The sequence below is a fragment of the Micromys minutus genome (genome assembly GCF_963924665.1).
Source record: "Micromys minutus genome assembly, chromosome: 17".
NCBI classification, from domain to species: Eukaryota; Metazoa; Chordata; class Mammalia; order Rodentia; family Muridae; genus Micromys; species Micromys minutus.
Window position 1 is genome coordinate 50,141,876 of NC_137952.1, and position 27,440 is coordinate 50,169,315.

Genomic DNA, 27,440 nt, shown 5'->3' on the forward strand with positions numbered 1-27,440 from the left:
CCTTCCCCCCCAGCCCTGGTACATCACGTTTCTGCAGGGCTAGGTACATCCTCTCCCACTGAGGCCAGACGGTAGCCCAGTTAGGGGAGTGTATTCCATAGACAGGTAACAGCTTTAAGGACAGGCACCACTCCAGTTGTTGGCCAATCCACACAAAAACCAAGCTGCAGATCCAGCCCATCTATGTTCTTTTGTTGGTGGTTCAATTTCTGAGAGCCATGAGGGTCCATGTAAGTCAACTCTGTTGGTCTTTCTGTGGAGTTCCCATCCCCTCAGGGCCCTCAATCCTTCCCCCAGCTCTTCCCTAAGAGTCCCCAAGCTCCATTCAGTGTTTGGCTGAGGGTCTCTGCATTTGCCTGAGTCAGCTGCTGGGTGGAGCTTCTCAGAGGACAGCCATGCTAGATTCCTATATGCAAGCATAATCGAAAACCATTAATAATATCAGTGATTCGTGCTTGCTCAGGAGATGGGTCTCTATTTGGGTGGGTCATTGGTTGGCCATTCCCTCAGTCCCTGCTCTGGAGAATAGCCTCGAATTTGCTGGTACAGGATGCAGTTTCCTGAATAGATCACCAATGGCTCAGGCTCTAAGATCAACAATTGATAAATGGGATCTCATGAAACTTAAAGACTTCTGTAAGAACACTGTCAATAGGACAAAACAACAACCTCCATATTGGGAAAGGATTTTCACCATCTCTACATCTGACAGAAGGCTAATAATATCCAAAATATAAAAAGAACTCAAAAATTAAACTTCAACAACCCAAACAACCCGATTTAAAAATAGGGTACTTAGAGGCTGGCCAGATGGCTCAGAGGGTAAAAATGGGGTACAGAGCTGTCACGGTTTGTATATGTTTGGCCCAGGGAATGCTGCTATTAGAAGATGTGGCCCTGTTGGAGTAGGCATGGCCGTGTTGGAGTAGATGTGTCACTGTGAGTGTGGGCATTAAGACCTTCACCCCAGCTGCCTGAAAGTCAGTATTCTGCTAGCAGCCTTCAGATGAAGATGTAGAACTCTCAGCTCCTCCTGTACCTTGCCTGCCTGGATGCTGCCATGCTTCCTGCCTTGATGATAATGGACTGAATCTCCGAACATGTAAGCCAGCCCCAATTAAATGTTGTTCTTTATAGGACTTACCTTGGTCATGGTGTCTGCTCACAGCAGTAAAACCCTAACTAAGACAAGAGCTAAACAGAATTATCAGCAGAGGAGTCTCGAATGGCTGAGAAACACTTAAAGGAATGTCCAACATCCTTAGTCATCAGGGAAATGGAAATCAAAATGACTCTGAGATTCCATTTTACACCAATCAGAATGGCCAAGATGAAAAAATAACTCAAATGGCAGCAAACACTGGTGAGGCTGTGGAGCAAGAGGAAACTGGGAATAGCTCTACCTCAAAACCCAGTTATACGACTCCTAGGCATATACCCAAAAGATGTCCACTATACCACAGGGACACTTGCTCAACTATGTTCATAGTAGCCTTATTAATGATATCCAGAAACTAGAAACAACCTAGATGTCCCTCAACTGAAGGACAAATAAAGAAAACATGGTACATTTACACACAATGATATATTGTTCAGCAATTAAAATCAAGGACATCGTAAATTTTTCAAGTGAATGGAGGGAACTTAAGAACATCATTCTGAGTGAGGTAACCCAGATCAAAAGGACATACATGGTATGTACTCAATGATCAGTAGATATTAGCCAAAAAGTATAGGATTCCCATGTTATAATTAAAAGACCCAAAGAAACTAAACCAGAAGGAAGGCCCAAGCAAGGTTGCTTGAATCTCACTTACAAGAGGAAATAAAATAGTCATAGGAGGCAGAAAGAGGGAGAGAACTGGATGGAAGAGGGGATAGGGAGGGTCATGGGAGGGGGTTCAGGATCAGGTGTGAAGAGACAGGACAGAGGGCCAGAGGGTCAGAAGAATGAATGGAAATCTTCCTCCAGTAGGAGTGGGAGTGGAGGACACTCAAGGATGTGCCAGAGACCTGGGATGGGGGAGGCTCTTAGCTGGGGTTGACCTTAGCTGAGACTCACAGTAGGGGGGATATGAAACTTGAAGAGGCCACCTCCTGTAACCATGCAGGAACCTCATTGGAGCTGTAGGGACGCCAACCTACGCACAAAACTTTTGACCCAAAATTTACCCTGTCAACAAGAAATGCACTGCCTCATTTTTTTGTTTGTTTGTTTGTTTTGAGTCTCACACAAGTCAGTCAGACTTCACACCAGCTATGATGTCTCCTTTTCTCCATGTGAGGACCCTAGTCCCAGGCAGATAATTTTCTTTTGTGTATAGTTTGTTTCCTCAACTGTCGTTCACAGCCTGCAAACCTGAGACGGACAGACAGTAAATGACATGTCCAAGGTTACATGTTACATATTAACGGGTGACATGTCTACTCATTAAGAGTCAATTCAGGGTCTAACCTCAGGTCTGCCTGATCCCATGAGTCATCCTTTCTACCCTCATGCTTTAGGTAATAAGCTATCAATAAATCCCCGAGGTTGAGAAGAAGAAACTTGCAGACTTGAAGTCTCTGACTTAGTACATTTTATTATAATTGCAACAAAAAGCATACATTCCCCCCGAGGCAGCCTTTGTGGGCAAAGACCTAAATGACTGAACAAGACCCTCACGGAGACTGCTTCTGCAGCGGGCTCTGTGAGAAGTACGATCATACAAAGGCATCGCTGTTGAGTGCGGTCTACAGGTGCAAAAGCCAGACAGACGGAGGGAGAGTATTTTATTTTGTCTTAGTCTTATATAAAAACATTTTTAAACAAAGTGTAACCTGGGAGAAGTGAAACAAAAGTCAAACAGAAAGAGCTGAAAGTCCAGAGTTACCGAGGGACAGCATTCTTCTCTGTGCCACCCATGACACAATGGGAAAGGCTGCCATGAAACATCTGGCTGACGTAATTATAGTCACAGAACACTGGTCACTAGAAGCTGGTGAAGCCCCAGGCATTGCGAACACCTGGCAGATGCACTTAAAACTTCAATATGCTCCTCTGCGTGCTCCCCTGCTTACCTGAAATCAACTGTCATGCTGTGGACATGTCTGGCCTGACTACCTCTGGGCCTTGTGCCAGTCTCTCTGAGAACGAGGAGCAGGTAGAGATAGTCCAGATGCCGAGGAAGACAGGACCACCTGCATGATCTGCACCACACCTCTCCTATAACAATGCGTGATTGAGAGGGACATCACATGTGTTAGGGATACAGGGATGCTTATGGGGACTTTCCATGACATGGTAAGCTGGCAAAATGAAATACTGAGCGAACATGGTCTGTCTGTGGGATAAGAGGATGATGTTTTTCATCTAAGAATCAATGTAGCTTTCTGAAAGAATAGTGAGTTGAAAATTAGAACATGAAATTTTTTTCTATTGGATATATTTTATTTTCATTTCAAATATTATCCCCTTTTCTCGTTTCCCCTCCATAAATCCCCTATCACATCTCCCCCCTGCTTCTTTGGGGATACCCTCTACCCACTCACCTCTCCTGCCTCCGCGCCATGACATTTTCCTACACTGGGGCATCAAGCCTTGACAGACCAAGGGCTTCTCTTCCAATTGCTGCCTAACATATGTAGTTGGAGTCATGGGTTTGTCCATTTGTTATCTTGGATAGTGGTTTAGTTCCTGGGAGCTTTGTTGGTTAGTATTGTTGTTCCTATGAGGTTGCAAACCCCTTCAGCTCCTTCAGTTCTTTCTCTAACTCCTCCATTGGGGATCTCGTTCTCAGTTCAATGGTTGGCTGTGAGCATCATCTCTGTATTTGCCATTATCTGGCAGAGCCTCTCAGAGGACAGCTATATCAGGCTCCTGTCAGCATGCACTTCTTGGCATCATCAATCATCAATATTGTGTGAGTTTGGTGGCTGTATAAGGGCTGGATCTCCAGGTGTAGCAGTCTCTGGATGGCTCTGTTTCTGTCTCTGCTTCAAACTTTGTCTCCCTATTACCTCCTGTGAATATTTTTGTTTCCCCTTCTAAAAAGGACTTATGTATCTGCACTTTGGCCTTCCTTCTTCTTGAATTGTCTGTGAATTGTATTTTGGGTACTCCAAGCTTTTGGGTTAATATTCACTTATCAGTGAGTGCACACCATGTGTATATGTGGGTTTTTTTGTGATTGGGTTACCTCACTCAGGATGATATTTTCTAGTTCCATTCATTTGCCTAAGAATTTCATGAAGTCATTGTGTAAATGTACCACAATTTCTGTATCCATTCCTCTGTTGAAGGACATCTGGGTTCTTTCCAGCTTCTGGCTGTTATAAATAAGGCTGCTATGAACATAGAGGAGCATGTGTCATTGTTATATGTTGGAGCATTTTTTGGATATATGCCCAGAAGTGGTATAGCAGAGTCCTCAAGTAGTACTATGTCAAATTTTCTGAGGAATGTCCAAACTGATTTTCAGAGTGGTTGTACCAGCTTGCAATCCCACCAACAATGGAGGAGTGTTCCTTTTTCTCCACATCCTTGCCAGCATCTGCTGATTTTTTGATCTTAGCCATTCTGACTGGTATGAGGTGGAATCTCAAGGTTGTTTTGATTTGCATTTCCCTGATGACTAAGGACATCAAACATTTTTTTAGGTGCTTCTCAGCCATTCGGTATTTCTTAGTTTAGAATTCTTTGTTTAGTTCTGTATCCCATTTCTTGAGTTCTTTGTGTATATTGGATATTAGCCCTTTATTGGATGTAAGATTAGCAAAAGTCTTTTCCCATTCTGTTGGTTGCCATTTTGTCCTAATGACAGTGTCCTTTGCCTTACAGAAGATTTGCAATTTTATGAAGTTACATTTGTCTATTCTTGATCTTAGAGTATAAGCCATTGGTGTTCTGTTCAGGAAAATTTCCTCAGTGCCCATGTGTTCAAGGCTCTTCCCCACTTTCTCTTCTATTATCTGGTTTTATGTGAAATTCCTTGATCCACTTGGACTTGAGCCTTGTACAGGCTGTTAAGAATGAATCGATTTGCATTCTTCTATATGCTGACTACCAATTGAACCTGCACCATTTGTTGAAAATGACATATAATTTTAAATAAAAAAAACTTTAAAGAAAGTTTTTAACCTTTTTTATTTCTCTCCCCCCAATGTTTTCTAATACCCACTTTTCAAAACTGTCCAAATGAGGAAAAGTTGGACAGGCAGCTTTAAAATGTTGTTTTGAAGCAAGTCCTGGCTGGGAGACAGACATAAAGAGTTGCACAGAATCAAGGAAGAAGAACAAATGTGTTGACTATTATTTAAATAATGGGGACATATTGACTGTGCATCCTAATCTTCCTGGCCCTGCTCAGGTGGAGAGGGGTGATGGTGGACAGCATCAAAGCAGGGGGACACCGACCATGGGTTCCACTTGAGTTTTGCTTGTTTTGATTGTGCACAAATTAAAAAAAAGGGGGGGGGAGAAGGGAATCTAAGTGATTATAGTCAAAACCAAGGACAGTACCAAGTTGATCAAATACTTTCTATGCTTGCCTGCTTCGTGTGGGCATGCGTGCTTGTGTTTGAGATGCTCTCTCTATCAGCAAGGAACTCCCACCTTAAGCATCATGGAACGCCGAGACAGAGCAGTGTAGCAGAAGAATACGCATTCATTCGGAGCATATTGTGTAGGCTTAGATTTTTCAAAACCTACTTCAACAGGGTTGCTGAATGCTTCAACCTCCATTATAGTCCAGTGACTGAAGGTAGGGGAAGAAAATGTGTAAGTGGACAAGGTGGGGGCATGGACTTGAATAAGAGTAGTTCCTTAATGCTGATTCTAATTTTCATTGTCTGCACCCCAGTCCACTAGCAAAACACCAAACATAAAAACATAAACCAGCCATATTGGCTTGATTCAAAAGAAGGTGTGAGGCTCCACTGATCACCATGCATCTGTCAAAGTGTCAAGAAGTAGCCAGAACACCAACAGAAGTTCTATGGTGTGCTTCTGTTTATGGAGTCATGACAAGTGGAGATCAGCAAAGAAAGCAAGGCGAACCAATACAACAGCATCGTTAATGAAAGACCAGCACCAGTGAAACCCAACTAAGCAGAATAATAAAATGAGACCCATTGCTCTATATTCCTAATATATATTAATAAATATAATTAAAGATCATCTAAAGCAAGATGGTGACCTCCATTGTCATGGGCACTGTGAGAGCTGCCTCAGGAATACTATGTCCCCTGAATGTCTTGGCATCTTCAACCTGTTGGAACTAAGCCAAAAATGCATGTCTTACTTCTGTACTGTAAACCCTTCATTTTAGACACATTTAGACATCAGTTGTTGCCACTGCTCCAAGACTTGTCACTTCTGTTGGACACCTGGCATATGGGCATACTGCAACAGTCCTTAACAGAGTGGCCACAGTGGTTCCCAGTGTCCTGAGGCCCCTGGTCAGAGATCTAACGTACTGCAGTACACGGAAAGGCGAGAGAAAGACGGTAAAGTCGGTTGTGCATTGCTTCCTCCGGCTCCATTCTGGCCTCTGGCTACGGAGAAAGGCTGTGGGAAAAGTCAACTGCAAGGAGGAAGTACTGCAACAAGACCCAGTGTAAACTCCTAGATAAGATGACAACATCTTTCTGGAAGAGGCACAGTTGGAATGCTGGTGATCCTGACCATGATCGAACAAACCTGGGAGCACAGCTCAAGCCATCATAGCTTCCCAAGGATGTAAGGTAGATCTTTGTGTACAGGGTGTGCTTGCAAATGTGAGAGCGGGTGACACTGTAAACTGTACCAGCCGACAGGCAAGCTTACGTTCTCACCATTGGACATTAAACGTTCCCAGCGTTGCCCATAGAACTAAAATTACATTTATTGCACATTATTTAACAAAAGATTATCTAAAGGTGAAAACTGAAGTCTAAATAAATAAATGCTCACTGTCAAAGATGTTTCTCATGTCTTGAGCTGGGTCCTTAGGGATGTTAAATGTATTATTATTTTTAAGAAAGATGCTTCCTCTACCTCCTGGCCAATCATGATGAATTAGACATTTTGTTTAGGTGAGCTGAAAATCCATAAGAATGAGGCCTGGGACTTCCTCCTGATGGGCTGACCTGTATATCCATTGAGCTGTTCTTGTTTGGGGTTCCGATATGGTGATTTCAGGAGTCAGGACACCTTTGTATGTATGCTGTGTTGAAAGTAATGTATTGTATCTTATTTGAAGGTAGAAAGGCCAAATGTCTTCTTGTTTCATCAATCCGTGATTAGTAACAGCTTGGCTTTTAAAGAAAAAAGTGGTGATCCATGTTAATTTAACAGAAAATTTTACATGAAAATAACACAGAGTAGTGTGCACTCGTAAAAATAACACACGGGTAGTATGCATTGGCCACAGGGGATAGCCAGTCCTTGTGGGGACTGCGGAAACCGAAGGCCACATGCCCAACAGGGACATTTAGAAAGATTAAAAAAAATGTAGTGACTGGTAAAGAACTTGCCATGAATGTATGAAACTCTGGTTAGATCGCCCATTCACTGGAGAAGTCATATATGGCTTGTAATTTCAGCACAGGGGAGAGAGACAGTCAGATCCCATTGTCCACTAACTAGTCAGCCTGAATTGATTGGAAATCTCCAGAATCCAGTGACCAGTCTAAAAACAAAAACAACAACGACAATAACAAAAACCAAACAAGGTAGACACCTTCTGAAGAATGACACTAAAGTGTCTGACTTCTGATTTCTACAGGAATGTGCACACTCTTGTAAAGAAACATACACACACACAAATACACACACACACACACACACACACACACACACACACACATAGATACATACATATACACACATGCACATACAAAGACACACACACACAGGCACACACACATGCACACACAGACACAATCACAGACACAGACATACATGCACAGACACACAGGCACAGACACAGACATACATGCACAGACACACAGGCACACACACACACACACACACACACACACACACACACAGGCTGGCAGGCAATCAGGAACTGTGCTCGGCCAGGGAACAGACTTCCAGTTTGCAGTCTCACTTTAATTTCTAATTCTTTTACATTTTAAATGTCCATTATGTGGAAATAATTTAAAAACCATTTGCCATTGGAGAATGACTTCTCTTTCCTTTCATGAGCTAATCTGAAGTTACAAGAGGCTCAGCAGCTGTTGGACCTCAAGTTATCTTAAAATAGAATCAGTTAACTAGTCAAAGTTTTGCCAAAAGAGAGGTGAGTTCACATTCAGGCATTCCAGCCCAAGATTTTTCTTCACCAGGAGACACGGGCAATGAGATATTTTTTTTTTTTTGCAGGTATTAAATTAGAGTATCCCCTGCTGATCCCTGAATTCAGTAAAAAAGCAGAAAGAGAATTGCCAAGAAAAACATTAGAAATGAGAATAAAACGTTCTCAGGATCAAAGTGGCCGCTTGGCAAACGTGGCTACTCTGCTTTCCCAACCAGGTGGATCTGAGCCCGGTGCTTCTCAGGCTTCTGGTTTCACAGCCCCCACCTGACTCCCACCAGAGGGACACAATGACACTTTGGGCTCAGTGGAACTGGGGAGTATGGCGGCCACTCTCCGGGTAAATTCATACAGCCCTAAGTTCAGGATGGATAAAAGAACTGGGGCAGACGCTGGAGAGAGAAGAGGTGGGCGGAGCTAGTGACAAGCTGTTGTCTCTCACCCACCCATACTCAGCTGTATGGATGGGACCTGGGATGGGGCTACCCCACAAGCTGCTCCCCAGTGTTCTCCATCACTGAGGCTATGAGCAAGGATACGGAGCTAGGAGAGCCTGTCTTTCCCTGCTCACTTCTTGCTCTTGCGTCTCCATGCAAGCAGAACTGTTAGTTCCTATAGCAACAGCTGGGTATACTTTGCAGTTTTCCCAACAGTCATAAAATTAATCTTATGATATCCACCCCCAAGCAGCAGCCCCAGCCAGTCAGTTCCCCTCATTCAGCACCAAGGTGACCCCCATCTGAGCTCAGAGGCACCAATGTCAATGCCCAGTGGCCTGCCTTAGTGCTACAATAGGGATGCCGTTTGTTAAGCATCTGCTTCTGTCAATCTAGTCTCCTCCCCATGCTCCTGTGATCCCAGTGGCACTGTTTGCTTCCTGCTGCTGCACTTTCAGGACACCTTGATGTCCTGTTTGTACCCTCTGCTTCTTTGGTGTGTGATTAATCGTTCTTTATATTTAGTTATCTTTTCGCAGAGAACTAGTTTGTGTTTTGTCTCCTGGTTGAAGGTTGAGTGATAAGCGGAGGACTCAGAGGACAGAGGGGGCTACATGTGCAGAATTCCCCATGTGTATACCTAGAGAAACCCAGGTGTGTGTCCGTTCCATTTCTGCTGGCTGTTTCCCAGCCTTTTGTCCCATATGCTGCTACTTAAAGGACCGGATCATTTTTCCATGATTGGAGTGGACTTCAGTCTTCCTGGCATTTGGTTACAGTCACATGATCCTATCAAGAAAATCATTCTTCTCTTAATCTCAGCATAAGCTCCTGTCTACACAGGTAATGAATTCCACCTAATATAAATCTCTTTTTTAGTAGCTTAGTCTGTGAGAACTTTCTAGATAAAACGGAACCTCTGCCTGGTGATCTGATGCCTGCATCCCACAGACAGTTAAAGAAGTGGTGAACAGACTCATCTCTGGGCACTGGATCACTCTTTATAATACTAAGAGATAGACAGGCTGTTCAGATTATGTTTGTTTTCCTGGACCTCTTAATTTTCATTTCTTCCAGAAGTTTGAGATACAAAGAGGCTGTATTGTACTCACCCCCCCCCCAACGTGATGCAAGGAAATATCTGATCAAAGTAACTAAAGGAAGAAAAGGGTTATTTTGTCTCACAGTTCCTGGGTGATTGTCTATCATAATGGGAAGATACCAGTGGAAGCAGAGTAATGGCTGTATGTGTTCAGCATCTCCTATTTTTTTTCAGTCTGATGGAAGCTCATGGAACAGTACCACCCACATTTAGGGTGAACCTTTTCACCTTGGCAGTCTAATCTAGGTAACCCCTCACAGACATGGGCAGAGATTTGTCTCCAAAGTGATGCTAGATACATTCCAGGTAACTATCAAACCAAGTCATCACAGGCCCAGCGTCCCTGGCCTGCCCAGAAGAAGCCATACACTATTCTTTAAGCACAAACAGTAGAGGCAGATTTAATCTGTGCTGGGATCACACATCTCTTTTATATAAGGAATGGAACCTACAACGCTTTGCTAGAACATATCAAACCAGCCAGGGTAGTTCCCTATCTGTAATTTTGTCACAATGACAGCAGACAGAGGGAGATTGTGAGTTCAAAGACATTTGAAGCTACTCAGTGAGACATTGTATCAAAACAAAGGATAAAAAGGAAACAAAAATATCAGCAGGAAACATAAGTCAACTTTGTACTCATGAAAGAATATTTGACAGCTCACTTCCAATGTCCATAGTCTTAGTAATACTCCCCAAGAACACTTGACTTATTTAAACCTAATTTATATAGATTTATTCCTATGAATAAAATCGGGAATGTTTCATGAAAGTTATAGTGTGCCTGAGAACTTCACATCATCTTTTTAGGGTTCCTTGGCAAAGAAAAGTGGTGCTCTCAAGTCTAGCTACAATTTAAGCAAGTTGGCTTGGGATAAAGGCAGAACTTCTTGAGAGAGAAAATAGCTCTATAATTTATTTCAATAGTCCTAATGGTGTTTGTCTGTAGTGAATAATATCTCCTTAAAATTCAGGTTCACTTGGAACCTCAAAACATGACCAGATTTGGAAATTGGTGCTCGGAGATGTTGTGACTCATGATGAGTCACATTGGCTAGTCTGAGTCCTGATCTGTTGGTGCAAGGGCTGCAGGTGTCCTCCTACCTGTTTTATTTTTCTGTTTATTTTGGGGTCACTGTATCAAAGGCCTTGGGCTTGCCAGATGAGCACTCTACCGCCAAGTTAAATCCCCAAGCTTCAATGCTGTGATAAGAAGCAGGAACAGACACAGGGAGGAAAGAACCAATTATGAAGACAACTTGGGCAGGGGCAGTGACTACCCGAAACACCCTTTATAGTTATAATAATTAACTATATGAGGCAGATAATTATATAATTAAGCACTTGTTAGGTAACTGAAAGAGTCTGAAAGTTCTCCACACAAGCAAGTGGTACATATTCAAGCAAATGGAAGTGCTGATCACCTGCTATGAACTGCTCTTTGTGCACAAGTCAGATTATCACACTACCCCTTACACGAGCACACATAAATGTGTAAAAGCTTTTGGTGAAATATAACACTCTTACATTAAAGACTGTAAATACTAGGACCAGAAGTAAAAAAACATCCAAAGAAGAGGAGAGACATACTGTGGCATACACACGTTTAGTAAAGTAAAAATATGAATTCTGACGAAGCTAGCCTCAAGTAACAAAACGTAAGAATGCCAGGAGCTTCATCTCCTTTTCATTGTTTCGACGTTGACCATGATAACAGGAAGTCATCCTGTTCACCTCCTATAAAAGCTCTGCTACCCACCTGCCTGCCTTCTTCCCTTTCCTCCCCCCATTTCCCTCTGTCCACTTTTCTCTCTGGTTGTTTTCTCCAAAGACTGAAAAACTTTGCTAATCTGTTATTAAAACCCATTTCTGGCCTAAACTGTCTTGATCCTGTCTCTGCTTAAAAGTTCACACATTTACATCCTTAAAAAAAAAAGATTTCTATCTCATTTAGTAGTATGTTCATTTTAACTGATGTTTAAAACTGAACATATTCTCATTCCTTTTCAATATGGTTATCTCTAACATTATTGCTTAAAGTATTTCATTACTGCTCATGTAGTATATCCTCATTCCCATTTGTTTTGGATAGCTATGCTGCCTTGGTTTATGAAGTCATATCTGTCTCCTTCAAGCCTTTTCATTAGCAACTAGCAACCTAGTGCAACAATTATTAAAAGAAAAACACAGTATAGTGAAATTGGACAGTTTGAGAATGGATAGTAGTTAAGATGTTGAATTTGAAGTTGTGGTATGTTTTGAATTATTACATTTCAGTTTAAAACTCTCCCCAACCCTGAGAGCAATATGATCTATCTACATGCAACTGTGAGGCTACAGGAAATAATAAAATTTGTTAGAATAATAAACAAATGAGAGGCAGAGAGACTCCAAATTTTATAAAATCAACAAATGGTAGAAATTAAGGCACACCTTCATATAAGAACTTCTTCATTGCCTTTATCTACTACAGAAATCAGATAAAGGCAAGAAAGAAAATTATCAGCCAGTCTTCCTTATAAACATAGATGCAATTTCTGAACTGACTATTTGCAAATAAAACTCAACAACTCATCTAATGTACCATTCACCATAATCAAATTGGCTTCATTTCAGAAATTACGCAATCATTCTAATAAATGCAGAAAAGGCTTTGACAAAAATCCAATATCACTTTGTAATAAAAGCTTTAAAGAAAGTGAGAGTGGAAAAAAAAAAAAAACCCAAAGCTCAAATAACACTAATCATCTACAGCAAACATTATATCAAATGGAGGAAAATCCCAAAGCTTTTCCAATTTAGGGGTAACAAGGGTACCCGTGTTCTTCACTATTATTCATAATAATACTTGGAGCCTAAAGGCAACAAAAGAAGAGAACAAATAAATAAAAATGATAGAAAGAGGAGAGGAAGCAGTCAAGGTGTTTTTACTTGTATATGATATGACCCTGTACCTAAGAAACCCAAACATTCCACTGCAGAACTCTTAGAACTGATAAATATTTGCAGAACTTTGGCAGGATACAAAGAAATCGGCATACAGAGCCTTGCTACATGGCAAGCAATAGCAAACATAGCAAAAAGGAGTTAGGAAAACAATCCCATTCATAATGTCCCCAACAGTACCTCACAGTGTAGAAGCACAGAATTCCCAAGAGGGACAAAGTAAGAGGACAGAGCAGGAGGACAGGAGGCAGAGCCAGAGGACACGCCTAAGCATGTAGAACAGTCGTATAGAATAGAGGTACATACACACACCGGCTCACGTGGCTGCATCTACTCAGTTCTTGACCAAGGTGCCAAAAGCACATGTTGGAGAAAGACATCCTCTTCAGTAATTGGTACCAGGGAAACAAGTTATCCACAAGGAAAATGAGGAAATCAGATCCATATCTCTCACCCTGTACAAAAATCAATTCTGAACAATCAAAACCCTTCATGTAAAACCTGAAACTCTGCAACTGTTAGGGAGAAATAGGGGGAAAAATACTTCAACATGTAGCTAGTAGGTGAGGAGTTTCAAGAAAGGATTCTGGGAACAATATTAACAATTGAGAAATTAGACCGCTAAAGTAAAAGGTTTCTGCACAGCAAAGGAAGCCACTGAGTGAAGAGACACACTGTGCAATGGGAGAGAATCTGTGTTAACCGTATACCCGACAGAGGGTTGACATCGTCTAGAACACACCAGAAACTCAAAACAGTACAACTCAGACATCAAAGAGGCTAATGAAAAGGGGTGTGGATTAGTCCAACCACTGTGAATTCATTACGGTGACTCCCCCAACCCAAAAATATATTTAACATGTGACCCAGATCTCCTGACCACTTACCCAGGGGACCCTCATGTGACCATCACAAAAGTACTTGACTTATGATGTACATTGTGGCACTGCTCATGACACCTATGGTGTAGAGCCATCCTGAATGTCTGCCAAGGAAGAAATGAGCAAATAAACGTGGTATCTAATAGAAATTTTCATCCATAACAGAAGAATGAAATCAAGTTGTTTACAAGAAAATGCAGTAAGGATTGTTATGATAAGCATAGTAAAAACAGAGTCAAACTGACAAATATTGCATGTTTTTTTTCTTATTTGTGGAATCTATGTTTTATACGCTTGTGCAAAATCTTATGTATCTATGACATGAAAAAATGCCTAGAGCCCCAGGGAGAGGAAGGGGACTTATGGAATAAGAAATGAGAGGTAAATAATGTGGTTGAAGCATGTCATATGATTGCATAAACAGATCCTTATCAACATAGCAGTTTGTAAATGAATGCTCACAATAGGACTTCTAAGGAGCTCAGAAGACAGTCTTATAGCTATATCAATAGTCAGGGTTTGTGAACACACTGCATTTACTCACTAAATTGGGTTGGTTTAAAAAGCAAACCCAAATATGCATTGTCTACCAGAAGCCATCTTTAAATATGAAGACTCACATAGGCTAAAAGTACAAGGATTAAAAAAAGATAATTCATAATAACACAATCAAGGAAACAGAAGTGATTGTTAATTTCAATTTATTGTTGATTTGTCTTTAGGGCAAGAAAAATTAGTTAATATTAAAAGGACATCTCAAAAGAATAAGTGGGCAGATTCTAAGAAGTATGTTTAGATTCATCTTATAACAGGGCAGATAAAAAATAAATAAGGCAAAACTTTTAGAACTATAAAGAAAAATAGAGAAAATCACAGAGAACACAGAAAATCAGACAGAATATGACTGATTTGAATAAGATCATCCATCAACTTGATATTTATAGACTGTTCCATCAAATAATTGGAGAATATACATTTTCTTTTCTGACTCGTGACATTTTTACCGCACTAGACCGTAAAACATTCCTTAATAAATAAAAAGGAGTAAAATTCACATAAAATATGCTTAGAAATCAAGTTAGAAATCAATTACAGAAAGATTTTTATAAAGCCGTAAAAATGTTCAGTTCATAAATTAAAATTATTTAAAAATCATATTCAATTTCTGTGTAATTTCTGAATCTCCGGCATTTGTGTAGTTTTATTGTTTTTTTTATCTGCTTACCTGAGGATTGTGTACCAGTGTGTGTGTGTGTTTGTATGTGTGTGTGTGTGTGTGTGTGTGTGTGTGTACAAGCACAGAGAACCGACCCCAAACCCCTGTGTGTGCTCCATACACACCCTACCACGAACTACAGCCTCAGTACAAATTGATTTAGTCTAAATTTTGGCACAAAATTTTAGGGTGTACTAAATCTCAGCTTTGACCTAGGTGTTGTATCCTGACCCATCATTTGGCTTTGCTGGATCTCAGTCTTTGGAAATCAGTCTGTTTCGCAGCCTAATAATCTGTTCACCACAATCATGTGATGATGTAAGCAACCCTTTTATCTCATTGGAAACAAGGGCAGCAATTAAAAGCTAGCATGTTGTTTAGGTTCCTTATTATCTGTATTTCTCTTTTCCAAATATAAATACATATGCAGGGTAGCTTAGGGTAAGTCTGGATGCATACTAGTTATTATAAGAGTAAAATGTACAATTCATTATTGTGGTTTTGTTTTTATTAGCATATATTAATTGTATGTAATAATGGATTTTATAATGTTTTCATAGGTGATTACTATGTATTTCCATCACAGCCTCCCTCCTCTCAGCCCTCTCTGTCACTCTCCCACTCTTGATAATAACTTTGTTCTTCAAGTAGCTTCCTTTCTACTTTATCAGCCATGTTTTGGGTGTGGCCCTTGAAAGAAACTGGAGCCTTTTTACCTGTGGCTACACCACAGATGCAAATACCTCCCCCCCCTCCGACTGTTAATTGGCTATAGAGAAACTATATGACTTTTCAAAGAGGATGTTAGAACTGGGAGCCCACAGGCCACTCCAGCCAGGGAAGCAGGTCGTCCAACACAGAGAATCACTTCTCGGCTGCATGCCGAATTCTAGTACATCTCTCAGATTCGTGTTCCATACGTAATAAAGCAGAAGGCGATGAAGGGAAATCACTAGCTAGAATGAGAAGAGGTATAGTCAGCATTCTTTAGTCACCAGCAGACAGCACGGCACACAAGAGGCTCAGTCCAGCCTTGCCAGACGATGGCATGACACATTCCCATAAGCCACAGTGGCAGGCTTAAAAGGCTGCTTGGAAAGAAATGAAAGGGCAAACTGAAGCCCTTCCTGCTTTCACAGTGCATTTCTCTGTCTGTAAACAGAGGGAATCAGGAAGTGCGATGGTTGCCATCTCTCCTACTGTCTGTTTCACGATGGAGACAGACCTTCTTTTTCTAGTACTTTTGCAATATGAAAAATTCACCTAGCATCAACTCCTGTATCTTTCCCTGTGTTCGCATAAATGTCACCATCTTACCTCTGTCTCAGAACAGTTTGAAGTTTGCAGATTGCTTCAGCAACAGGGGTTTTAGCATTGACACTGATAAAGTCCCCAGGTTCAGGATTAAAAAAACAAACAAACAAACAAAAACCCGATTAACCTGGTGGCAATGTCACCCATGCTGCCAGACCCAGCCAGGTGTTTGCACTTGTCATTAACGGGAGAAAGCCCAGTGCCATCACCAAGCACAGTATAAGGAAAAGAATAAACTTTGGCAGCTGATTGTCCAGGATGATTCCATCAGACTTTTAAAACATGGTACTCAAAATTCTAACCGCACTGATGACTGGATTGTTCTGGGCAAGGGTTTCTGATTTATTTGTCTACGATAGAAGTTCATTTAAATTTTTATGATTCTTGCTTGCCTTGATTGCAAAGGCTGATTTAGCATAGAGTCCTGTTGGATTTGGCCACATGTGATGTTTGATGCTCCCCCTCCGATATACCTTGAGAGGATGAGAAAATAGGGAGGGGGTAAAATGAGCCCTGTCTATTGTCATGTTCAATATCAGTATCATTGGAGGTTTGTTTTGGCTGGGACAGCTGGAATCTCCTCAATATAAAAATATAAAGACAACACATGGCAGGGAAAAGCTTTTTAAAAATAAAACGTCCCCAGAGCCACGCCTGACCACTGAAAAATTCGAATTCGTCTATGCTCATCCAACTAAGTTCTTTATCGAGGGATATCGGTTTCTTTAAAACCCACAGAAATATTATTATAAGAATGTTTTTGTTTTAATCCCAGGTATGGTAGATGGGGCTGTTTTAGCTTGTCCACAGCAGCTGACTACATTGTTGCTGTTGGTTGTGGTTTGTTAAGTAGTCATGCACAAAGAAAAATAACAACAAGAAGAGATTAGATATTCTGATGGCAAAGATTAAACTTGTCCCTAATTAGCAAGAAGTGGTCTAATGTTAACTTTACCTGCCCTTCCCCTCCATCCTTTTTTTCCTCTCCTATCTAGTGTTAGGGGGTTGAAGGGGTGGAAGAAAAAGTGTGGAGAAGTGTGGAAGGAAGAAGAACCCACAAAGTAGCCAAAGAACCTCTACAAAGTTCTCAGTCTGCTTGGGTCCTGGGTGATTGAGTCATGTCTGAACTCCTGAGAGTTGGATGTTGCTTAGTGACACCACAGACCTGGGGGGCTCTGTATGCTTTGTGGGAGGCTAAGGCCAGCAGCAGAGGGAAGGCGGAGGATGTCCACATGACTGTTGACAAATAAAGACCTGGCAGAATGTGTGGAGAAATCAGCCAGAGGGACAGCAGGAGGCACACTTGGTAAAGACTGAGCTCAGTCTCCTGGGAAGAAGAGTGGCTCTCAGAAAACTGACGAAGCTGTGATACATGTTTATTAAAGTCTCTTCTTACTAAGACTACAAGCATTGTATAAGTACAATTACTAACAATGGAGACCATGTATTAGATATTTATCATGGGTCTCACACTGCACTGAGTGGTTTTTATGCATTAATCTAACTTGCTCACAGCCCGCTGAAGTCAGGGCTCTAACTGTTCTCATTTCATACATGAATGGACCAGGCTGAAGCAAGGCTTAAGCCACTTCCAAAGATGCACAGATAGTAAGTGCCTAAAGTGGTTAATTAAGGATATTATAGCAGAATTCTATTGAAAAATTTTCAGCTTAGTAATCAACAGTTTTAATCATTATTATATAAAATAATCAATTATTATTTAAAGAACCATGTGCTATTATAGTTACCTGAAATGTTTTTAACAAGTTTCATTTCTCTCTCTCTCTCTCTCTCTCTCTCTCTCTCTCTCTCTCTCTCTCTGTGTGTGTGTGTGTGTGTGTGTGTGTGTGATGTATGCTTTGGGTGCGGGTGTGTGCATATGCACACATGGATGGGCACACATGTAGAGTCTAGACATCTGCATCTTCTTCTATCAATTTCCAACCTTTTTTTTTGAACTGGGACTTTCAGTGAACTCGGGGTTCATGGATTCTCCCAGGCTGACAGGCCAGTGAGCTCCGGGGAGTCTCCTGTGTCCTTCTCCCCTGCTGGGATTGCGGGTGCCCACCACTGCACCTGCCTTCTTACAAGGCTGCTGAGAGGACGGACGCCATCCCTGTGTGCCAGGCTCAGTTAGAAAAGTATCTTACTTGATCTTTATAACTCCGTCAGTAGGTAACACCAGTATCTCATCATTCAGACATGAAAACCTTTGGCCAGTGAATGTCAAAGATTTGCTCAGAGCTATGCCATTAGGTAAGTAGTGGAGTTTCGGCAGGCTGGCTCTAGATACTTTGCAACTACTCTACCACCTCTCATGTAAAAACATGTAATAATAGATGTGCATGTACACGTGTAGGCAGAAATAGAACAGATACAGATCGGGTGTGCTGGTTTGAACATGCTTAGCTCATGGGACGTGGCACTATTAGGAGGTATGGCCTTATTAGATGAGGTATAGCCTTGTTGGAGGAAGTGTGTCACTGTAAATATGTCTTCGAGGTCTCATAGATGTGCTCAGGTCTGGCCAGCGTGACCCAGACCCTCCTTCTGGCTGCCTGTGGAACACATTCTACTTCTGTCTATCTTCAGATCAACATGCGGAACTCTCAGCTCTTCCAGTGCTATGTCTGCCTGAATGCTGCCATGCTTCCCATCATGATGATAACAGACTAAACTGTAAGTCAGCTCCAGTGAATTATTTTCCTCTATGAGAGGTATGTTGTCTCTTCACATCAATAGAACCCTAACTAAGGCATTAGTGTAGGATATAGGTAGATAGTAGGTAGACACAGTTTCATATCATGTCTTCAGGGCAAAGGACAAATGATCCTTCTTTTCATTGTTTACTATGAGATAGTCTCCACTTTAGAGTCATCCGATCTCAGACAGTGAGGGCCAGGCAGACTAAGTCATCCTAAGGCCACCACAGCAATGATGTGCTGCTTCCGTACTTAGAGTGCTGTTCAGATCAGCGCTATTCACTGTAGGATGTCTACCTGGGACCCTACATCCCTGAACTGCAGTTACCCAAATATGAGAAGATGCTAGAAGGTGCTTTCTGAGGAAGAACGTCAATAACCATGTGTAGCCAGTGGATCCTGATCACATGGAACTTTTGTTCTCTTTGTGCAGTAGATATCATTCAGTCAATTTAAAAGTCAACACATAATTCATGAATAATAAAGTCAGTAAAGCACATGTTCCTGGGGGCATGGCTTAGCCTAGAACCTACCTAAAAGCTGGTTATGGCAGCACCCACCTACAACCCCAACACTGCAGGGTGGACAGGACCACCTCAGGGGTACAACTGAAAGGATGAGAGAGAGAGAGAGAGAGAGAGAGAGAGAGAGAGAGAGAGAGAGAGAGAGAGAGAGAGAGAGAGAGAGAGAGAGAGAGAACCCGAAAGAGAACAAAAGAAAAGTGGATGTAGAAGATGTTTCACACCAATCTCTGGTCTCCATTTGTACACACACAGATGAATGCTTCCCCCACCCCCACCCCATGTATACACATTCAAACACACACTTAAAAATTAAAGTACAACTAAAGATTTGAATGGTTTCTATAATATTCACAAGGATATGACAGTATTTACCTAATTCTGGAGCATGTGACTATCCTCTATAGAAACCCCATATAGTCTGCACTCACTGTTTATCACCTTTCCCCTGAGCCTCTGGCAACTATAGATTTCCATGTATGTGTGGAACCCCATATTCTGACTACTTCATGAAAGTTAAGCCGTATGATATGTGAAATTCTCTGTCCAGTTTCTTCCGCTTAGCATTATGTATTCAAGGTTTATTTGGTGTTACAAATGCAGCAGTCTTCATGACTGAATAGCCTTCTGCTGGACGGATATTGTTGAGGGTTGGTTCTAATGCCTTGTCTTAATTCAGCCCCTTAAAGATTCCAGACACTGAGGGTCCCTGCCCCCAACTGGCTTTGACTGGTAATAAAGAATTACCATACAGCCAATGGCTGTCCAGGAAGATGGAGGACTTTTATACTGCATGGGGGAAGAAGACTGAGGGGGAAGAAGAGAGAGAATCGCCATGAAAGGGGAGCAGAGAGAGCAAACTTAAGGTCCTGCCGACATGTAAGAATCAGGCTAAGTGGCTACAGAGGCCATTCCCCTGACTGGGTCTGGGGCAGCAAAGATAAAACACAGATTTAAACAGTGTTAACTAAGAATTACCAGAGAGGAGTGTGTGCTAGCTGTGGGGAGGTTCAGGAAGTGTCCAACCTTTGAGCTAGTAAGGCATACTAAAAATTAAACTGACGTGTGTGTGTGTGTGTGTGTGTGTGTGTGTCTTTGTCTGTCTTTATTTTATTTGTGAATCCAGAGAGCACTGGAAGGTGGCTAGAAACAGGACTCACCTAGAGCTCAGTGTAGATGAACAATTTCAGACATTCTACATTTCTTTATCCATGCGTCAATTTGTGTACAGTAATTAGGTTATTTTTACTTCCTCAGTAACTACAACTTGTCCTTTCAAATGAGTTTACATACAATATCTTAGCTGTACTTAGGGTCCAAAGTTCTCTGGCATTGGGTCTTACTGCGTTTAATACATCTTTCCAGTTCCTCTGCCTTCTCAGAGCACCTGCAGTTGTCTGTAGTTTGATTACAGCCACTCCATGGTTGAGAAATCCTGCCACATATATGACTTTGAGTTGTCTTTTCCTAGCAGCCAATGGTATTTAATTTTCTTTTGTCCATTTCCCATTAGAATTGTAGTCAGTTAATCATACATTAATAAGATGTTTTGATCAAACCCATCCCTCTCCTTTCCCTCTGGCCTCTCTGGTACCCACCTCCCATCATCACCGCTCCTCCCTTCCAACTTCATGTATGCTTTGTGAACACACTGGTCCTGGTTTGGTGCTTCCAGCTGCCCAGGCTGCTCCGAGGTTTGAGTGGAACTGTGCTATTCTGTCTGGAAAACACTGTTGGCCACAGTCTTCTTTCACCTCCGACTCTTACAATGTTGCTGCCATTCTTAGGCAATGGTGTCTGAGCTTTGTGGGGAGGGACAACGCAGAGTCTCACTTAAATATAGACACATTTAAATATCTACCTTAAAATGTTGAACGAAGAGATTTTTTTTTTTTTTTTTTTTTTTTTTTTTTTTTTTTTACGTATTATGGATCCAAGTCCCTTCTTAGTGATAGAACTTAAAAATATTTTCCAATTTTGTAAGTTTGTCTTGATAATATCCTCTAAAACAGAATTATTATCCATTTTGGTAAAGCACAATTACCCACTTTTTACACCGCTTTTTCTTTGGTGTTGCCCTTGTTAGCCTTGATTGTCAGCTTGGCACAGTCCAGAGTCATTTAAAGAAAAATTCAGTTGAAGAGTTGCCTGGATCAGACTGGCCTACGGGCATATCTGTGGCCATTGTTTTGATTGCTAATTGATGTAGGAGGACCTAGCCCACTGTGGGCAATACCATCCCTAGGCAGGTAGTTCCAAGAAAGCTAGCTAAATATGAGCCTGAGAACAAGCTAGAGGGAGAGCCTCATAGTTCCTGCTCTGAGTTGCTGCCTGACTTCCCTAGATTTTGATCTAGAAGTTTAAGCCAGATTCATTCTTCATCCCCAATTTTGTTTTGGTTAAAGTATTTCATCACAGCAATAGAAGAGTAACTTGAGAAACTAACACAGGTGTTACCTAAGAAAAGTATTGATCCAAAAGATTTGTAATTATATATATATTTTTTTCCCCAAAGATTTTTATCTTCTTGGCTCCTCTATTCAAGTCTGATTAATTCTGATGGTTCGGTTTCATTCACCTACCTTCAGTATACAACCATCCAAGTTCCATTTGTCCCAAGATCAATTTAACAAGATCAATTTATTTTACATATGTGAACTTATTTATGAATTCTCAATTACATTGTATTGAATGTAAGCCTACACATTTTGCCAGCACCACAGTGTTGATTAGTGAAGCTTTGTAGTAACTTTTCAAATCCTGAGTTCTCTAACATTTTAGTTTTTAAGTTGGTTTTTGGCTAATTCAGTCCTTCCCACAACCACAGAATCTTAAAATATAATAAAACTAAATTTTAATTAATTTTAAAAATTAAAATATATTTATTTTCTTTTTCCCTTTCTCTCTTCAATGTCTTCTGATATTTTTCCCCTGCTTCCTCTAAAAACACTGCCTCTTTTTTTTTATTTGTTACATGCCTGGATATATAAATACAACCTGTTGGTCTCTTTGCAGATACAGTGTTATCTGTATGTATATGATTTTAGGGCAAAGCATGTATTTGGTATTGGAAAACCGGTTAGTGTGCTCTTCTCTGGAGAAGTCACCCACTCTTAGCATTCCTTAGTAACCCATAGTTCCCTGTTTGTGGGTGGGGCCCTGTGAGATTTCTGCCTTCCATGTTAGCAGGTCAGTTAACATTATCCTTCTTTGGTAGACCTTAATTTTCAGAGCTGCTTAGATGGGAGGAAAAGAATGAGTAGAAGGCAAAGAGAATCCCCACATAGCACCTTTCCTCTGATGCCTTCCTTCACAGTAGAAGTCTTGCACCAGAAGAACACATTTGCAGCTCTTGAGGGTGAACCTACATTGACACATCCTAATGCAGCCTACTGTTTATTATATCTGAGTTCACTGTGCACAGACTCAGACAAATGTGTAACGACACGAATCACCAGTATTGCATCAAACAAAGTAGATCCTCTGCCCTGAAACTCCTCCACATTCCGCTGAAAGCCACTAATTCTCTTACTGTCTGCGTAGCTTTGCCTTTCCAAGAGTGTCATATGTGACTCTTTCAGACTGTCTGCTTTCACTTGGAAACACAGTTGAGTTTCCTGTATGTCTTGTCACTACTGGATCACTCAATTCTTTATGAACAGAATAATGTTCCACTGTCTGGACCTGCCATGGTTTATTTATCCACTTTACCAGTACAGAAGACAACTGTGGTTTCTCTCAAGTTTTGAGTAAAGCTGCCGTCAAACCTTCCCATGCACGTTTGGTGTGAGCACCAGCGTTGACTCATTTGGGTGAATTCTAAGGTGGTGTTGTGGGTTGGCTCTGAAATGTACCCCACAGGATGATGTGTTTGAACAACCGCTTCCCAGATGATGGTTCTGTTTAGGAGGCTGTAAATCCACTGGGGCATGGTGTCTAGCCATTAGGGGCAGGCCTTTGAAGGCTGTATCTCCCTCCAGGTCTGGTCTAGTTCTTTCTGTGCCATGGTCAGTCACTATGTGAGAAGCAGCTGCACAGTCTCATAGCCACACCTACTCTGCCATGCCTGCCCTACAATGATGCACTGTGCCTTCTTCAACTGTGAGCAGGAATAAGCCTCTTTCTCTTACCAGCTGTATTTGCTCTTTTGTCACAGTAGCAAAGTAACTAACAAGAACCTACAATGGCCAAAATTATTTGCTGTGAGTATTTTCAGCTTTGCTTGGAACTGCTCAGCAGTTCCTCAGTGGGACCTTGTATTCACACCATTGATGGGTGGGAGCTACTGGTTCCTATTATCAGCAGTGACTGAGATATTTGATGTGAGCTATCCTAACAGTAGATGGTAGTATCCTATTGTTTTTAACTTGCAGTTTTATAATGACAGATGATCACCAATCCATTTTATGTGCATAATTTACATCTGTGTATTTTTGGTGAGGAGTCTGCTCAGGCTTGTTGTCCATTTAAAAATATTATTTTTTACTTTTGAGTTTTAAGAGTTTGTATATTTTAGACAAAAGTTCTCCCCTTCCTCCTCCTGTTTCTTCTTCTCTCTTCCTGTTTCCTCCTTTTCCTCTTTCTTGAGAAAGAAGCTTTCTGTGTAGCCCCAGTTGACCTCAAATTAAAGATCCTCAGTTTTACAGGTGTACACCACAACACAGGGCTAGACCACACTTCTTTATCAGATATGTCCTTCCCAAATGTGGCTTATTGTCTCATTCTCTTGACAGTGTCTCTCACAGAGCAGAAGTTTTCCATTTTAGTGAAGTTCAGCTTATCAACTATTTCTTTCCAGAATTATACTTTTGACTTTATATGTGAGCAATGGTCACTATCCCCTGGGTCACATGGTTTTCTCTTGTAATTCCTTTTAAGTGTTTATAGTTATAGTTCAGTTGAGTACATCTATGTGGATCTATTTATGGTTTGCATTTAGGTGATTGCTCTGCTTTGGATATCCTAAACCCTCTGCAGACCACAGTGAAATGCTCTCAGGCTTCTTAGATTTCAAAAAATCACATTAAAGACACTTCTATGGTTTACAATTTATCTAGTCTGTGCCATTCAGACAAAGCAGCAGAAAATGTTAGTAATTATTTTGAAGTTAAGTTTTATGAGAAGAATGAGGTCCTTGTTCAGATTCACCCATTTTCACTGGGATGTCGAGCTATTTAAATGCCATTCATTGAAAGCATCACCATTTCCCCAGTGGCCTGCCTTTGCCCTTTTCTCAGAGACCAGTTGAGTATATTTATGTGGATCATTTATGACTTGTTACATTCTATTGATCTCTTCATTCCTTTGCCAGCACCCTGTTGTGTGGATTCTCATGTGATAATTTCGGCTCTTCAAGACAGGTATTGTGGGTCCCTTGACTTTGTAGCCCTTCAATATCCACAGTGAGTGTCAGTAGTGAGTTGGTTATTCCAGACCTTATATCTTTCTAAATAGTTTGAGAAGCAGTTCCTTTATAGCTGCAAAATAATGATCCAAATTTTAATTTGGGCTTGATTTATAAAATTAGAACATTTCAGAAAGAACTGACACCCTGACTATCAAGGTTCTGTTTTTGTGTGACAAGAACACACAAGAACTTTATTTAAAGCGTTCCATTAAATAAGATTCTGAGAACACTACAGTGTCATTGAGTCTGGCCATCAGGAGTCCTTTCTGTTTGTGATCCTTACACATCTCCACATTTCTCCACTGCCTTCTACCTGCTGCATTCTTTAATTCTAAATCTCTATGCATTTGGCACCACGGCATTGAAATTCTGCAGCATGCATGTAAACGTGTTAAAGATACCGCCTTCACCTTTTGAAGTCTGGCTTCCTTTGTTCTTCATAATATTCTCTGGGTCCAACAATATTATTACAAATGGAAGGATATCCTTCCAAGTAATTTTCATTGTATGCACACACACACATACACACATTAAATATATATTTAAAAATATATTAAATATATATACATTATATATATACATCATATATATACACATCATATATAAATATATATATATATATATATTTGCCACCCCCCACCAGTTAAGGGTACATTCCAAGACTACCTTTAGTACCTGAAACCACAATAGTGCTGAAAACTAAGTAGTTCTTAATAGTTTTGAACTATATGTGTGCAATGTATAACCATTGTATGTAGGACTACCAGGAATGGAGATGACCACTAATTGTCCAATAGGCAGATAGTGTGAACTACATAAATATTTTGGACAACATGATAAGTTGTGTTCTTGCTAGAGAGAGAAATGACATAAAACTCCAGTATTTACTTAGCACAGCAGACAATTCAGACAGTTATGACTTTTTTCCTGAAAATTTCTATTCAATATATTTTCCAGCTGATTAATTATCTAACCGGTACAAAGGGAAACCATATGTGTGTGTGTGTATGTGTGTGTGTGTGTTTGTGTGTGTGTATGTGTGTGTGTGTGTATGTATACACACACAGAGTGAGAGAGAGAGAGAGAATATTAGAATATTGTTTAACATTTTTTGTTCATCCATTTATAGACAGTAGGGTTGTTTACAAATATTAGTTCTTGTGAATAAAGATACAATGATACCAGATATAATCATATGGACAGACAGATCTCTTTTTGAAGTGGTGATTTGTTTCTTTGAGTATGTAGTAAGGGTATTGATAGGTGATTCATTGCTCATTGTATTCTGTGGAAAACTTTACTGTTTTCTATAATGGATACACCTGTTTACATTCCTACCAACTGCCTGCTCTGATTACTCTTTCTGTGCAGCTCATTAACTCTTTTTTCTTTTGAGATTATAATAGGGTTACATAATTTCCTCCTTACAGTTCCCCCTTTCATGCACTTGTTGCTGAGAGCAGGAGAAATAGACTTCTCCAGGGTAGAACACACCAATATTTATCCAATAATCAATGGCTGGGCATAAAAGTATACACATACAGATAACATATGAACTGAGCCGGCTGTATTTATATCGAGTAATAAACACACGCGCACATGTGCACACACACATGTAATGACATTTCCTTATCTCTTACCTTTGTTGAAAGCCACCGTCTTACTTCTGTGCTTCAGGTTAACAGTGCCATAGTACCCATAGGCCTGAGGTGTGTGAGGTGTGAAGCCATCGTTCATAACACTTTTGAGCTGACTTTTCCTAATGATTAATAATGTTGAGCATCTTACCATAAACATACTTACCAGTTTTATGAATATTTTATAAAAAAGAAAAGGTCCACAGGAACTACTTAACGGCAAATTTTCCTTGACAAACTATATAGTTTTTTTTAAAAATAAATTCTGTATTTTAAAATTTGTTATTAAAATAAAGGCTTTATTGTATATGTATGTTGTAAACATTTCTCCCAATTGGTAAGTTGTCTCCTCATATTGTTTCCTTATATAAAGGAGCTTTTATAATTTCATGTGTTTTTTTATTGTGCTTTTATAGACTAAAGCTTTTGGCAAGGTCTCAAAAATATTCTCAAGATTAAATCTACAAAAACAAGAGTAAACTGATTTTAAAATTTGCCTTCCCGTTAGGTTGTTGTTGGTGTATAAAATTGCAACTGGGCTTGTAGGTTGTTATGTCCTATACACATCTACCTGGTTCATTCAGTAGTTATAATAGGTGTGTGTGTGTGTGTGTGTGTGTGCTTAATATAAGTCACTTTATTGTAAAATGCTTACAAGAAAAGAAAATCACACAGCTAGCCATCATAGGCTTTAGCCGAGTGCTCGCCCAGAAGGCAGCTAGCCTTACATCCTCTCCCACAAGTCACTGGTCTTTCATCTGCACCCTGTCCTGTCCTTTCCTCATCACCTTTTTTCCTTCTCTTTGCAACATGCTGTTATACCTGGCCACACATTTCATTACATATGTACGTGAATAAATTGTAGACCATGGTCGGCTCATGAGGGAGAACATGTGGGAGTGAGAGGTCGGAAAGCCATGGGACGGGGGGGGGGGGGGGGGGGGGGGGGCGGTCTTGAGGACGGGGGAGGGGGGGTCTTGAGATGTGTCCCCGAAAAT

General features: G+C 40.8%; 1 pseudogene across 1 annotated transcript; it reads left to right on the forward strand.

Moving 5' to 3' along the window:
- Positions 1-6,168: 6,168 nt before the first annotated feature.
- LOC308431862 (large ribosomal subunit protein bL35m-like) lies at positions 6,169-6,706 on the forward strand (annotated as a pseudogene). The gene has a single exon. The product of its transcript is annotated as a large ribosomal subunit protein bL35m-like (transcript).
- Positions 6,707-27,440: the final 20,734 nt, after the last annotated feature.